This window comes from Rhinolophus sinicus, chromosome X (assembly GCF_036562045.2).
Source record: "Rhinolophus sinicus isolate RSC01 chromosome X, ASM3656204v1, whole genome shotgun sequence".
Classification (NCBI taxonomy): Eukaryota; Metazoa; Chordata; class Mammalia; order Chiroptera; family Rhinolophidae; genus Rhinolophus; species Rhinolophus sinicus.
In genome coordinates this window covers 20,955,357-20,971,382 of record NC_133768.1, presented here as the reverse complement: position 1 = coordinate 20,971,382, position 16,026 = coordinate 20,955,357, and positions in this window count along the sequence as shown.

The following is a 16,026-nucleotide window of genomic DNA, read 5'->3' as shown; positions in this document are numbered from 1 at the left end:
TTAAGTTGCACCCATGTTTTAGCTATTGTGACTACTGCTGCTATGAACATGGGTGTTCCAACATCTCTTTGAGACCCTGCTTTCGATTCTTTTAGGTATATACCATGTTTCCCCGAAAATAAGTCCTAACTGGAAAATAAGCCCTAGCATGGTTTTTCAGGATGACATCCCCTGAACATAAGCCCGAATGCATCCTTTGGAGCAAAAATTAATATAAGACCCGGTCTTATTTTCGGGGAAACACGGTACCTAGAAGTGGAATTGCTGGATCATATGGTATTTCTATTTTTAATTTTTTTGAGGAATCTCCTTATTGTTTTCCATAGTGTTTTACCATTTTACGTTCCACCAACAGTGCATAAGGGTTCCAATTTTTCCACATCTTCACCAGCACTTGTTGTTTCCTATTTTTTTTGACAGCAGCCATCCTAATGGGTGTGAGGTGGTATCTCGCTGTGTTTTTTATTTTCATTTTCCTAATGATTAGTGACATTGAACATCTTTTCATGTGCGTATTGGCCATTTATATTGTTTTCTTTGGAGAAACGTCTATTCAAGTCCGTTGTCTGTTTTTGAATTGTGTTGTTTATTTGTTGTTGAGTTTTAGGAATTCTCTATGTGTTCTGGATAGTAATCCTTTATCAGATATATGATTTGCATATATTTTCTCCCATTTTGTGAGTTGCCTTTTTACTCTATGGTTAATGTCTTTTTGTTTGGAGGACAGGGTCCTCTTTTCCCACCCTGGCTCCCACAAGCTGCATGAAAACTCCTCCAGAAACACATGTACAGCTGTCTGACACATGGCTGGGAGGGTTTGGGATGGCTAGCTGCTACTGTGCAAAGAACTGAAATTGCCTAAAATTAGCAATTTACCATCCAAGTCTTCCCCTGGAAGCCGCAAGCCTTCAACAGACTCCAGTGCAATTGTTTTTCAGATAAGGAGACAGATTCCTCATGAGTCCTACATTGTCATCTTCCCAGAATCCTCTTTGGGTTCATTCTCAATAGCTTTGTTATTCTTAGTGGTCAGCTCATTAGAGTTAGAGCTTATTTCTAATTTGCTCAACTATATTACTTTCTTAGTAAATTTAATTTATAAAACACTAAAAAATATTTTGCAATTATGGTATACAAAAAGATTTCTAACCCATTTACTCAGAATAATACTTTTATTTTCTTATGAAAGTTACTGGTCTATTTCATTTTGGAGTTAAGTATACAAGTAAAACTTTAACAACCTGACACTAAATCATTCTCTTCCAGGTCCCAAAATTAAATGCAAAATCTTGAACTACTTTCACAGTAAAACAGCAAATGTTTCATGGAAGATTTTATAACCTCAACACAAATCAAGATAATACAAATGCTTACACATTACAGAGGTCAGTAAGAAGGGAAATATAGGATATATTATAACTTAAAGCTTGGGTTGTGGACACACACACACACACACACACACACACACACTGCTAGATTGAGCATTTTAAATACTTAAATATATGAATATTTAAACTCAATTCAGTGTTACTCTCTCCTTTTCCAATAGGATATAAATTCAGATCTATTTTTAGGAAATCTCCCGGTAGTATTATCCAGGTATTGCTGTTGAAGTCTCTTTAACCCATCTGAGTGTCAACTCACAGAAGATAAGATCAAAGGAAAATCAGCAGAAGGTGCAAACAACTTCCTATTGCTTCTGAAATGTTTCTCTATGAATTGTTAGAGAGGAAACAGTGAGGAGGAGGAGGAATGCCTAAACTTTTTCTGTCCTTCATGTAGAATATGGATCAAATAAACCCAGGCTTAAGTGAGGAAATTTTACATAGTTTGGAAGGAATGTCCAAGAATTATATGGGCCTATATTATGAGTACAATAGAGAATTGACTTTTAAATGATTTTATGCGTCACGTCCAAATGGAATGATAGCCATAAAGTTACTGAGGGAAAGTAAGGTGGTAAGAACTGGAGACTTTTCTTCAGAATTCTAATAAACAACAATCGGGTACATGATATTTAACAGCTCCTTTGCTTATATGAGTAGTAAAGGATGATAATACGTCCAGTTTCCAGTTTGACACGTAAGAAGCTTGGGAATCACTCTACCCTAACAAGAAATTTGGTGGTGAAGGGCAGCAGAATTTGCTCCCAGAATACATCTCTTTGGGAATACTGATTATTTTAGGTTGATTATTTTTAAGAAACAGCACACACAAGAGAAGCTCTGAAAACAGAGTAGAATTACCCTTTTATAAGAGACATTTACATTGATAAGGGAAATCTCCATTTGTAAGGGTGTCTCCCCTCTCTGTACTAGGAAGAGGAGGATGATTCTAATTCTTTTAGGAACTCAATAAATAAATAAATAAATACATACATACATACATAACTCTTTAGGAACTCTTATCAATGGAGAAGGCAGGACTTAAATCTGTGTATGGACCTAGCCGGACAATCAGCTCTAATGCGTCTTTTGGAACAAAAATTAATATAAGACCTAGTCTTATTTTAATATAATACCGGGTATAATATAATATAATATAGTATAATATAATGTAATGCAATGTCTGGTCTTATGTTAATTTTTGCTCCAAAAGATACATTAGAGCTGATGGTCCGGCTAGGTCTTATTTTTGGGGAAACACAGTAAGATTGAAGGACAACAATTTGACTTGGAGCTGTTGGGTCCTGGGAAAAACACACTGTTCCCCTGGAAATACACATTGTTCCCCTTCCCCAATAAAATCTTTAAAACGAAACAAAACAAACAAACAAAAAAAAAAAACTTGGAAGCAACCAAGATGTCCTTCAGTAGGTGAATGGATAAATAAACTGGTACATCCAGACAATGGAATGTTATTTAGTTCCTAAAAGAAATGAAGTAGGAAAGCACGAAAAGATTTGGAGGACCCTTAAATGCATATTACTAAGTGAAAGAAGCCAATATGAAAAGGCTACATACTGTAGGATTCCAACTATATGACATTCTGGGAAAGGCAAAACTGTAGAGACAATAAAAAGATCAATTGTTGCCATATGTGGTCAGGGCAAGGATCAATAAGTATAGCACAGTGGATTTTTTAAGGTAGTGAAAATACTCTCTGATATTATAATAATGGATACATGTTGTACTTTTTTTTTTTTTTAATCCATAGAATGTATAACACCAAGAATGAACCCTAAGGCAAGCTATGGACTTTGGGCGATTATGATGTGTCAGTATAGATTCATCAACAAAAGCAAAAAAAATTTTCTTAAATGATAGCCTTCTAAAATGTATTTACAAAAAGAAGTATATTTCAAATATAATGTATGTGGAAAATAGTTTCATCCCCCCCCCCAAGAAAAAACAAAGTATCTTAATTACATTTAACTGTCTTTAACTTGTAGGGGTATGTTCTTTTATCAATAGTCATACCCATGCATGCGCATGCATACACACACACACACACACACACACACACACACACACAAAGTTTATCGTAAGTGGGATCTTACAGCCCTTCAGCCTTCTTCTTCGTCACTCCCCCAGTAGTGTAATCATTTTACAATGCTATTAAGTATCCTTTTCTACATTTTAGTTTTAATGATCATATATCATTGCATCAGTTTGCCAGTTTCCTTTTGATTACTAATATTTACCAACGTTTATCATTTAAATACCACAACCATGAATTTCCTTCTGTGTAAATCTTTGCACACAAATATGATAACATTTTCTGAGTAAATTATTAGTAGTCAAGGGGTCTGTACACTTAAATTTTTTTGAATATTTATATGTCTCAAGTAAATGTGTACCATTGTGATCTCTCATCAGTTGTATCCAAAAAGGTCTATTTAACCAATAAACTGGACTCCCTGGAGATAATAGTATTGGTTTTTATGACCAATTTCATAGTTGATATATTGTATTTTGTTCTTCATTCAACCCAATGTATTCATTGGATTACCAGTATTTTTCACGGTTTATATATGATTATTTATTGATCATATAGTAATTTTGAATAGCCTATGAAGTGTGTTTGTTTTTCTCTTGGCATGTTCAGGTATTTGGGGTATTAGATCAGTTATAGTATATACGGAAGCTTTAGATATGTCTCCTTAGAGACAGGGTCTGGGATCTACAAAGGTTGAGGTATTTTTCTTTGGACTGAAAGTTCTTGACTTCTTATCATTGTACAACAGTTATACTTGTAACATACTTTCTTTTGATTTAAACGTGTAGAAATTATTGAGAAAATATTTATATAAAAATATACATAGATGTGTGTGGATATATATATGGTATATATGTACATACGTATATATACACACATATATACATACATACATACATATATGTCTCCATCCAATATTACAGAGGAACCTTAAGCAGTGAATGGAAGCTAAAGTCTTAAGGTTCAGGCTTCTTAAGACTAGAAATTGTCCGTGAGGATGGGTGTTAAACGACTTTCAGTGATTAGGGATCCAAAGGACTGAACAATGGCATGGAACAAAGCCAGTCCCCCTTCCCGAATCCAGGGCTGATGCTGTGAACCCCAGAAACTAGTAGCTTGATTGCAGCAAGGGGGAAGAAAACTATAATGGGAAAACTGACAAATATAACTGCCTCAAAATTAAATATTCTGTTAAAAAATAACATAAAAAGTTAAAAGGCAAAGATAACCTGCAGAATTATTTGAACATATGAGTATGTCAAATAGTGTCAAAACTCAGAATATATAACAAACTGTTGCAAATAAATAAGATACATGCAAACAGTCCAATAGAAAATTGGATGTAGGATTGGAATAGACATTTTACAGAAGCTAAAGCCCCAATGGCCTGTAAATATATGGAAACAGTTTGACCCACACACAAAAATGAGAGGAGGGGAAGTGTCTTCTTTGCTCTCATTGCTGTTTTTAAACTACATATTTATCTTCCTCCTAATTCAAAACCTCAGATCTTCTGAAATTTATGCCCTGAGTCTTCATTAACTGACATTCCTCTTAATACTTTCATCTACCACCCAGCCCAGTCACTTCTTATTCACCGTTGTGTTCAGTATCTAGCTTACTCTGTTCCTTTCTACAAGTTCTCATGTCGTCATGTGCTTGGAGAAGTCAACATCCATAAGGGTGATCTCTCCAATACTTTGTCTTCACAGTTCCTGAACATCCTGCTGTATTTTCATTTCTTCCATCAACCTCAATCTCTCACTCTCATGGATTGATGATTACTAGTACCCTGTTTCCCCGAAAAATAAGACCTAGCCAGACCATCAGCTCTAATGCGTCTTTTGGAGCAAAAATTAATATAAGACCCAGCCTTGTATTATAAGACCCAGTCTTATAGTAAAATAAGACCTGGTATTATGCGATGCGATGCGATGCGATGCGATGCGATGCGATGCGATGCGATGCGATGCGATGCGATGCGATGCGATGCGATGCGATGCGATGCGATGCGATGCGATGCGATGCGATGGACCCGGTCTTATAGTAAAATAAGACCAGATCTTACATTAGTTTTTGCTCCAAAAGATGCATTAGAGCTGATTGTCCGGCTAGGTCTTATTTTGGGGGAAACATGGTAATTGTGTGACTCCAAAATCTTTGCTGCAACCATCCCATACCCTAACCAAAATTTCCTATCTTTCTAGTTTATCTGGTCTAGAATTTTATTTTCTGTAATTTTTCAACCTCACTGGGACTTTCAGTGATTTGGTGTTTGTTTATTATTATTATATGTTAACCCCACAGCTTCACGCATGCTCACTTCCTTCATTATCCAACTTGGATTTTGTGTTCCATAATTGTAGTGGCTCATTTTAATTCCATCGCCCTTCTCTCCCTCCATAATACAGAACTGACAAAGGTATAATCTTGACTATATAACTAGGTGTCTTTCTGCTTAATGGTTTTCCCCTAAACGATTGAAGAATAGTGCACATTATTTCGGATATATTTGCCTTTAAATTAATGACTATTCATATTAAGAAGATGCTCTCTGCTGGTCAGAATTTCTATAACACTTCTCTGGTTCTATTTACTTTTCCATTCTTCTAGAAGATTATTTCACATAGTGTACTTGTCTTCTAAAACCTCTATATGTCTTGCCCCTAAAACTGTATTGAAAGAAAAAAATGTTATAGCAAAAAATAAGCCAGTACTTTCCTCAGGTCTCCCCAACTGTTTTACCAAAACATCTGCATCTGTATGCATCTTCCCTGCCTCTTCTCCTGTTGTAAATGAAATAAATTGCACACATCAATGAGTTTCTCTGGATCCTCCCCTTTCTCAGCATCTCAAAGACTTAATTTCTACAGTTATCACATTCTCCTCCATATCATCAATTTATCTCACTCTACTGGGTCATTCCCATTGGCACACAAATGTTTTCTTCTCAAATAAAAATGTAAAACAACTTTCGTTTTGAAAATGGGAACAAAATAAATTCATACATAATGTGAGATATGTGTTACTAAAAAGATCAAAATAGTTCTATGAGTGCTAATATAGAATGTCTCCAAGAAATAGAAACACACAGACACACACTCCCCTCTGAGATATTGTGTGTTTGGTTCTAGACCACCACAATAAAGTGACAATGGCAGTAAAGCAAGTTAAACAATTTTTTTGGTTTCCCAGTGCATATAAAACTGATGTTTACACTGTACTGTAGTCTAGTAAGTGTGCCACCTAGCATTATGTCCAAAACAACAATGTATATAACTTAATTTAAAAGTACTTTGTTGCTAAAAAATGCTAACCACCATCTGAGCCTTCAGTGACTCATAATCTCTGCTGGTGCAGGGTCTCGCCTCGTGTTCATGGCTGCTGACTGATCTGGGTGGTGGTCGCTGGAGGCTGGGGTGGCTGTGGCAATTTCTTAAGATAACAATGAAATATGCTGCAACAACTGACTCCCTTTCACGAACAACTTCTCTGTAGCATGAAATGCCATTTAACCCACAGTAGAACCTCTTTGAAAATTGGAGTCAATCCTCCCAGGCCCTGCTGCTGCTCTTTTAACAAGTTTATGTAATATTCGAAATCCTTTGTTATGATTTCAACAGTCTTCACAGCATCTTCACCAGGAGTAGGCCTCATATCAAGAAACCACTTTCTTTGCTCATCCAGAAGAAGCAAGTTCTCGTGTGTTCAAGTTTTACAATGAGACGACAGCAATTCAGTTACATCTTCAGACTCCACTTCTAATTCTAGTTCTCTGCTATTTCCACCACATCTGCAGTTACTTCCTCCACTGAAATCTTGAGCCCCTCAAAGTCTTCCATGACGGTTGGAATCAACTTCTTCTAAACTCCTATTAATGGTGATACTTTGATCTCTTCCCATGAATCACAAATAGTCTTAATGGCATCTAGAATGGTGAATTCTTTCCACAAGGTTTTCCATTTTCAATTTACTTTGCCCAGATCCATCAGAGAAACACTATGTACGGCAGCAATAGCCTTATGAAATACTTTTCTTAAATAAGACTTGAAAGTCGAAATCACTCCTTGGTGGTCTTGTTATACATCTCCATCAGAACTCTTAGGTGACCGTGTGCATTATCAATGTCTTGAAAGGAACCTTTTTATCTGAGCAGTAGGTCTCAACAGTGAGCTTAAAATATTCAGCGAACCATGTTGTCAACAGCTATTCTGTCATCCAGGCTTTGTTACATTTAGAGAGCACAAGCAGAGTAAATTTAGCCGGATTCTTCAGGTCCCTAGGATTTGCAGAATGGTGAACAGCACTGGCCTCAACTTGAAGTCACCAGCTGCATGAGTCCCTAACAAGAGCGCCAGCCTGCCCTTTGAAGCTCCGAAGCCAGGCACTGACTCTCTTCTCTAGCCACGAAAGTCCGACATGCATCTTCTTCCAATATACGGCTGTTCTGTGTACATTGGAAACCCGCTGTTTAGTGCAGCCACCTTCATGAATTCTCTTAGCCGGATCTTCTGCATAACTGGCTGCAGCTCCTACATCAGCACTTCCTGCTTCATTCGCACTTTTATGCTGTGCAGAAGGCTTCTTTCCTTCAACCTCATGAACCAACCTCTGATAGCTTCCAACGGTTCTTCTGCAGCTTTCTCACCCCTCTCAGCCTTCATGGAATTGAAGAGAGTTAGGGCCTTGCTCTGGATTATGCTTTGGTGTAAGGGAATGTTGTGGCTGCTCTGATCTTCTATCCAGACCACTAACACCTTCTCCAGGTCAGCAGTAAGGCCGTTTCTCTTTCTTATCGTTCCTGTGTTCACTGGTGCAGCACTTTTAGTTTCCTTCAAGAACTTTTCCTTTGCACTCACAACTTGGCTAACTGTTTGGCACAAGAGGCTTAGCTTTCAGCCTATCTTAGCTTTCAATATGCCTTCCTCACTAAGCTTAATCATTTCTACTTCTTGATTTAAACTGAGAGGCGTGTGACTCTTCCTTTTACTTGAACACTTAGAGGTCATTGTAGGGTTATTAATTGGCATAATTTCAATATTGTTGTGTGTCAAGGAATGGGGAAACCAGAGGAGAGGGAGAGAAATGAGGAAATGGCTGGTCAGTAGAGCAGTCAGAACACACAACATTTTTTTTTTAAAATAAACTTTACTGGGAAATACTGGGGAACAGTGCTTTTCTCCAGGGCCCATCAGCTCCAAGTCATTGTCTTTCAATCTAGTTGTGGAGGGTGCAGCTCACCATCCCATGTGGGAATTGAACCAGCAACCCTGTTGTTCAGAGCTCACACTCTAACCAACTGAGCCATCCGGCCGCCCCCACACAACATTTTTTTTATTAAGTTCGCCATCTTATATCAGCACAGTTCGTGGTGCCCCTAAAACAGTTACAATAGTAACATCAGAGGTCACTGATCATAGGTCACCATAACAAATATAATAATGATGAAAAAGGTTGAAATATTGTGAGAATTACCAAAATGTGATGCAGAGACACAAAGTGAGCAAATACTGTTGGAAAAATGGTGCCGATAGACTTGCTCAATGATGGTTTCCCACAAACTTTCAATTTATAAAAACAGCATCTGTGAAGCACAATAAAGTGAAGTGCAAAAAAATGAGTTATGCTTGTATATGCTTACGTTTGTATACACTTTTAAAGTTTTATGCATTTGTGCGTGAAACTTCTGGGAGTCACATAACAAATTTTTAATAATAGTTACTCCTAGATAGAAAATTAACATTGTGTTGTTGAAGTAAGATTTTATTTAACTTTTTATTTTATATATCTCTGTATTGTTTGCAGAAATGTAATTTTGTACACTCAATCTGGCAGTAATGTAAGTAACAGTTCCGAGTAGAAAGGATATTTTAGTTACATATTAAAATTGTTATTATTGCAATAATAATCCAGGCTTCAGAGGAAGTTAAAGAGAAATGAATATTTACTGAGCACCCAGTACCTCCTGTGCTTGACTTTCACATATAGCATCTTATTTATTCACTTAATTTTTATGTGCAGCAAGTAATCTAATGCCTTTGACAGGAAGAATTCATTGTTCGTATCTCGCTTGTGGAAGGTGATGGTGAGCTCAATGTTTAAGTTCTTTCCTTTAAGAATTTTTCCCATTTCCTCAACATAAGGTTAATCCATGTTGGAAATAAACTATGAAGTTCCTCCTGATTATTTTATAGTAGGAGCCAACCAATCAGGGTGAGCAACATATTCTAAGGACTCAATACATATTTAATTAATGACTATATGAATCTTGATCAGTTCACTTTATGCTTACATAAGAAAATAAACACAAAATTAGTAGTGAGTCACCTGGTTATAATTCACCATGACATGAAATAAAGGCTGCATGCAATTACACAAACTTCAACTTTATTATTTTTTCAATCCTTTAGAAATGTTTTTTCACAGAAATAATAGATTCCTGATTATAACCATAGTTTTATCTGTGAGGTCTTCTCTATGATTAGGCAATTCATGATTATTCTATTAATTAGTACAGTGATTTTCAACGTCGGCTGCGTATTAGAATCACTTGGGGAGCTTTTAAAAATCTTATGCCCAGGAAACTGAACTCCGAACCAATTATCTCGGAATCTCTGGGGGTGTGACCCAGGCATCAGTCCTTGTGAAAGCTCCCCAGGTGATTTCAGTGTGCAGCAAGTTTGAGAATCACTAAATTAATGGTAGTCATATGATTTGCCCTCAGAATAGGAGATGTGAATTCTCTCATCAAAGCTACTGTACCTCTGAGAACTGTGGCATGCAAAGTAAGCAGAAACATCAGTGCTTTTTTTTTTTTTTAAAGAAGGTTATTATTTTAAATGTAGAACAGAAATGAAGCAGAAGGTTCACCTGTTAAAATGTAGTTTTGGATCTTCATTTAGGCACATTGCCTGAGAGGGTGGTGGTAAAATTTATTTACTCAGAAAAGGTTGGCATCTTATAAAGTAGCTTCAGTTAAAGTTGGGATTTGCCCAGAGCAATAGTAAATGAGACAGAAGAGGGTTAAATCACAGGCCCAGTGATTTGTGTTTTGAATGACTTCACAGAATTGTGAGAGTTACATTTTAACTCTGATCCTCACAGGCTTTCTATAATCAATTACAGCCTAAAATAATCATTTCTGCTTATTAAATCTGAACTTGTGAATGCAAATACATGTATGTGAATACAGATTAGAACCTGAAGATAAATGGAAACTAGTGCTTCCTGTATATTTGATTTCTCCTTCTAGCAGAAAGAGTAACTCAATTGCATGTTTAATTTTCCTTCATTAATTGTACATTATACTTTTAGATGTTCCTTTAATATCTGTGACTCAGGATGCTGTATGTTATTAATCTACACAAGCATAATATTCTTAGGAGATTTTGCATGATTTCCTACGGCATCAGAATAAATTTTTCAGAGCAATATTCTTTTATGGAGTTTCCAATTCATATTCTTTCAGAATTCATAAAATTATATTTATAACTTAAATCATGTACTTAACTTGTTAATTGTATCTATTCTATTTAACAAATATTTTTGATGATAAACCATATCTCACTATTATGGTCATGCTGTGGAGTATATAAGAAAAAAATATACCATTAGTCTTGCTCTAAAGGAGCTTAAAATATTTTGAGTCAATATATAATATATGTGAGGACACAGATATATATATATATATATATATATATATATATATATATATATATATATATACAGTTGACCCTTGAATGATGTGGAGGATTAGGGGCACCAACCCCTCCCCCAAACAGTCGTAAATCTGCATATAACATTTGACTCCTCAGAAACTTAACTACAGTCATCCTGCAGTATCTGTGGAGGATTGGTTCCAGACCCCTGTGGATACCAAAATCTGCGGCTGCTCAAGTCCCTTATATAAAATGGCATAGAACAATGCATACAGTTGGCCCTCTGCATTCATTATGGAACAAAAATACTGGTAGGTTGAATCTGAGAATGCGAAACCCATGGATATGGAGAGCCAACTGTATACTTATCAAATAATATCCACATATAAGTGGACCTGTGCAGTTCAAACTCATGTTCAAGGGTCAACTGTAAACAATAAAATATACTCACACATAGGAAAGTGGATAGCAGATGAAAAATTACATCTAATCATCGTATGGGCTAGGGCTTGTCTTTGGCTTTGCACTTACTTACATTAACAAGATGTAATGACCAATGTCTTCATAGATTTTAATCATGTTTGTGTGTGTGTGTGTGCACGCGCGTGCATGCGCGCGTGCATGTGTGTGTGAACACAAATATTGTATAAGAGTGTTCACTGAAACTTGGTCATAATAGAAATGCAGAAAGTGCATGCACTATGAGAATATTTTCCAGGAGGAACTAACCTTACCCTATGCTATGGCCTGGGAAAACTAAGACCAAATGAAACTACTGTATAATTATTTGTGGCAGAGATCAGATGAGGGAAGGAACTGGGGGCAAAGTGCAGCATGGTAAAGTGTGTTTCTATCAGAGGGCGGTAGGTGTGTTGCCTTTAGTATACTAAAAATGATCAAAATAGAGATTAGAAATCAAGAGGCAAGGTGACCAAGATAAGGCTGAAGAGGGAGGTAAAACTAAGCCAAAGTAAATTAAGTAGATTAAGCCTCAGGGCTTATGTTTTCATGCCTGAGTTGACTATTTGAAGGGAGGAGCTCCAAATACATGCAGATCCCACCATGCCCCCTCTTTATAGGAAACCGCTCTTGGCTCACTCAGAGCATCCTTTCCCCTCCTGCCCACCACACAGCTCAGCATGTCTGTAGGGAGAGGGGTCAGGCAGCATCAAGTGATCAAGATATGCCTTCTCTGGTACCCAGGGTCTGATACACGAGGTAAAGTCTTCTCTATACCAAAAAAGCTACATGAGTATGCGCTTCATTCCCTGGGAGATACTGCCACTGTTCGGAATTTAAACCCCAGGGACTTTTCCCATTCCAAAACACATGGGTCTCCTCCCACCTCCAAAGTTTACAGCTACTCCCAAGAATATAATAAGTACTGAGCTGACTCCCTTTCAATGCTCAAGGGAGAAAGTTACGGCAAAGAGATGCAGGCCCTTTGACCATCATTACATTGAGGGCAGTTTTAACTAATGATCTCTCAAGCCAGATGCCAAATTTTGAAAGGGCTTGTAAACACCTTGAAGACTTTGGATCTTTTTCTACAACCCCAATAGGTAGTCTTTGAAGAATTTGAAACACAGGCATGACATAATTGATCTTACGTTATAATAAAATATAATTCTAGCTACAGTATAAAGTACTAATTAGGGGTTTAATTCAAGACATCATACTGCTCTCTCCTTTCTACTTCAAATGCGTAGAAATAACAGAAAAGTTATGTATTGTCCAATCCATAACCAAGACAGAATGTGAAAAAGAAATAATGAAGAAACCTGAAAAATGAAACGCAGAGCGAAATGTTTTATGAACTGCAAAGGACTAGATTAACCTGAAGGAGCTTCTGCTATAAAATATCTAGAAGTTTCGTATCAAATATTCAGCAAAGTCTTAAATGTGCAACAGAGTTTACAATAAATTAAGAGGAAATTTACACAGATTTAAAAAATGCATAGAAAAGGAGAGCCACTGTGGTGTTAAAAGATAAACTGAGGCACATTAAAATTTTCAAGAGTTAAAAAAAAAAAATTTCAAGAGTTTATTTCGGTGTGCGTGATTCAAACTGAGCAGTGCCACATCAAAAGTGGTTAGGAGCACTCTACCAACAGGGGCTAGAAGAGAGGTATTTATAGGGAAGATGTGGAAGCAAAGCAAGGAAATTATTTGATTGACTAGAGCTTAAGCAGTTACCTTATTTGGGAAAGTCTAGTTTGTGATTGGTTGTTCTTAAATTTTACTTTGTCTGATTTCAGTGCATTGACTGTGGTTTATATTTAGGTTGGCTTACTGTAGGCTATTGGGGTATTAGGGCCACCTCAGTCTAATGGGGTCCTCCTTTAAGTACTTTAACAGTGGTAAATGGGTATAGAATCTTGGATTGCCCTAAAATAATTTGCTGGCTTCATTAACTAAAAGACTTGGGTTGTAATAGCTACACAAGGATAGAATTCAAAATAAAGACATACATGAACCCCCTGAAAAAGGTTGTTTAAGAAAAGACTATATCTTCAATGGAATATTGAAGGGTTGGGGGACTAAGCTGCTGGCAAGCAAAGGGAGATGAAAACAAAAGTTGTACTTACCAACCTAGGGTTCGGGTGAAGAAATATACATTAATATTTGAACCACATACTTGACTGGATGAAGGTTTGGAGTTTGAATTTATACTACTTGCATTGAAAATACCCTGAAGCTGAAAATGTAACATGAAAATTGGTACAGGACTGTTAATGAGCCTGGGTGCACCAAGAGTAGCAAATACAAAAATCTTCAGGAAAATATTCTTCAAACCAAACCTCAAAGGGTTCTCCCTATTAAATCTCTGCTGAACAAGAACTCAGTATCTAAAATTAGAAAAGACAGTAGGAGCCCTTCACTATAGGCAAACATTAAGAAAATCAGCAAACAGCAGAATTAGGGCCTTAAGTTATTCACGTAGCATTATTCATTATGGGTGATGCACTGAATATGATTCACATGATTGTGTAAGGCAGAAAGGGTGAGATTTCAAGAAAAATCTAGAAATCAAAATGGATTTCAAAAAGAAATGTTAAAGCAATGTAGTAGAGATACCAAATCTGCAGAAAAAAAAAATCTGGGAGGTATTTTAATATTGAAAAGATCCACTGAGTGCAGAATAGGCAAGTAAATAGCATTATGTATATATATATTTTTAAAATAGCATCTAAACCTTGAACTTGGACATAAAACATAAATACAGAAAAGCAAGAATAAAGAGAGAATTCCAAAACTTTTAGAAAGGAAAACGAGTATCTCCATAAAAGAGTACATATCAAATCATTAGTACTGAATGTTAAAATAACATGCGTCAGTTTTCAAAAGTCTGAAGGAGAGTAAGTTTGGCCTTAGAAATTTACAATTAGGTAAACTATCAACAAACAAGAAGGATAAACAGAAATAATTTGAATTATGCAATGTCCCAGAAAGTGTTTCACTCACAGATCCATTCTGAAAGAATTATTAGAGAATGTACTCCAAGAAGAAAACAAAAGGAGGCAAAAGTGAGATGGTATACTCAATAAAAAGCAAAGAGATAAAAAAACACTTACTGTTAAATTGTAAAGGCTTTGGTTTTAAATGCACGGTTAGAACACAAGTAAGATTGCAAATAAATAAACTAAGCTTTCAATTAAAGGAGCACCAAAAGATGCTAATGCAAAATTTAATTGATGGGGGAACATAAAAGACCTAACTAAAAAACAAATGTAAAAAAGTTAGGTTGATCACTAAAACGGAACCAAAATGTGCTTTTAAAAATTATTATTAAGCAAATGGAAAACACTCAAAAATATATTTGTGTTTATTTCCAGAAAGAAAAACAATCCTGAATTTGTGTGTCCCTAATAACCTGGAGTACAAACATATAAAAGCTAAATGAATGAATGAATCAATTAGTGAAATAGTCAGTTCCACATTTATATTGGAGGATTTTAACATAGCTCATTCAGAAATCTATATTTTGAACAGATAAAAATTAGGTTGATGCAAAAGTAATTGCGGTTTTTGCAATTATTTTTAACCTTTTAAACCGCAATTACTTTTGCACCAACCTAATAGTAAAAATATAGAATATTTGTACACCACAACAAATTGATCTCATCAATTTATGTATGGAATCCTGCATTCGGCAAGTAGAGAATATATATCTTTTCCTCTCATGACAATGGTCTAAGACCCATTGTATTTGTTTCCACTGCAGATTTTGTAATCTAGGAGCATTTGCCAAGGGAGTAATTAGTTGATTTTAGCCAGGTTTGGAATATTGCCAGACACCACAAAAACAATAAGTCAAGGGATTTTTAGATAATAGAAAAATAGTGGTTGAAGTTTCTGAAGCTCAAGCTAAGCGAGGTAGAGATAAAATAGAGTAATTACTCATATTTGTAACAAAGAAAGAAAAACATGGAGGGGAATGTTACTATAGCTGCTTATATAGGTCAAGGCATCTCTCTCTGTGTCTCTGTCTCTCTCTCCATTAATTTTATGCCTGGTACGTTCCAGGAACCTCAAGAACAAATGTATCAGAGTATTTGCAAAGGAGTTAGAAGATCTGTATACAAGATCCTAATCAACAAACTGTTTCTTATTCTTTTTAAAGAGTCATTTGCTCATCTAATGGTTAGAGGTTTGGACATGATAATCCCTAAATTATCTACATATTCCTAAGATTTCATTCTTCTCTTGTTCTTCATGGTTTTGGTTTTATGTTTGTATTCACTAATAGCATCCTGCAGACACAACTTGCTATATGGAATTGTAATCACCTATTTACTCCTCAGTATTTATTCTCCACTAAACTGAAGACCCTTGCAAACCAGGGATTATATCTTTTTGAACATCACATTTCTGATAACTATCATGGTCTCCATCACACATAAGAAGCTCAATAAATGATTACTAAATA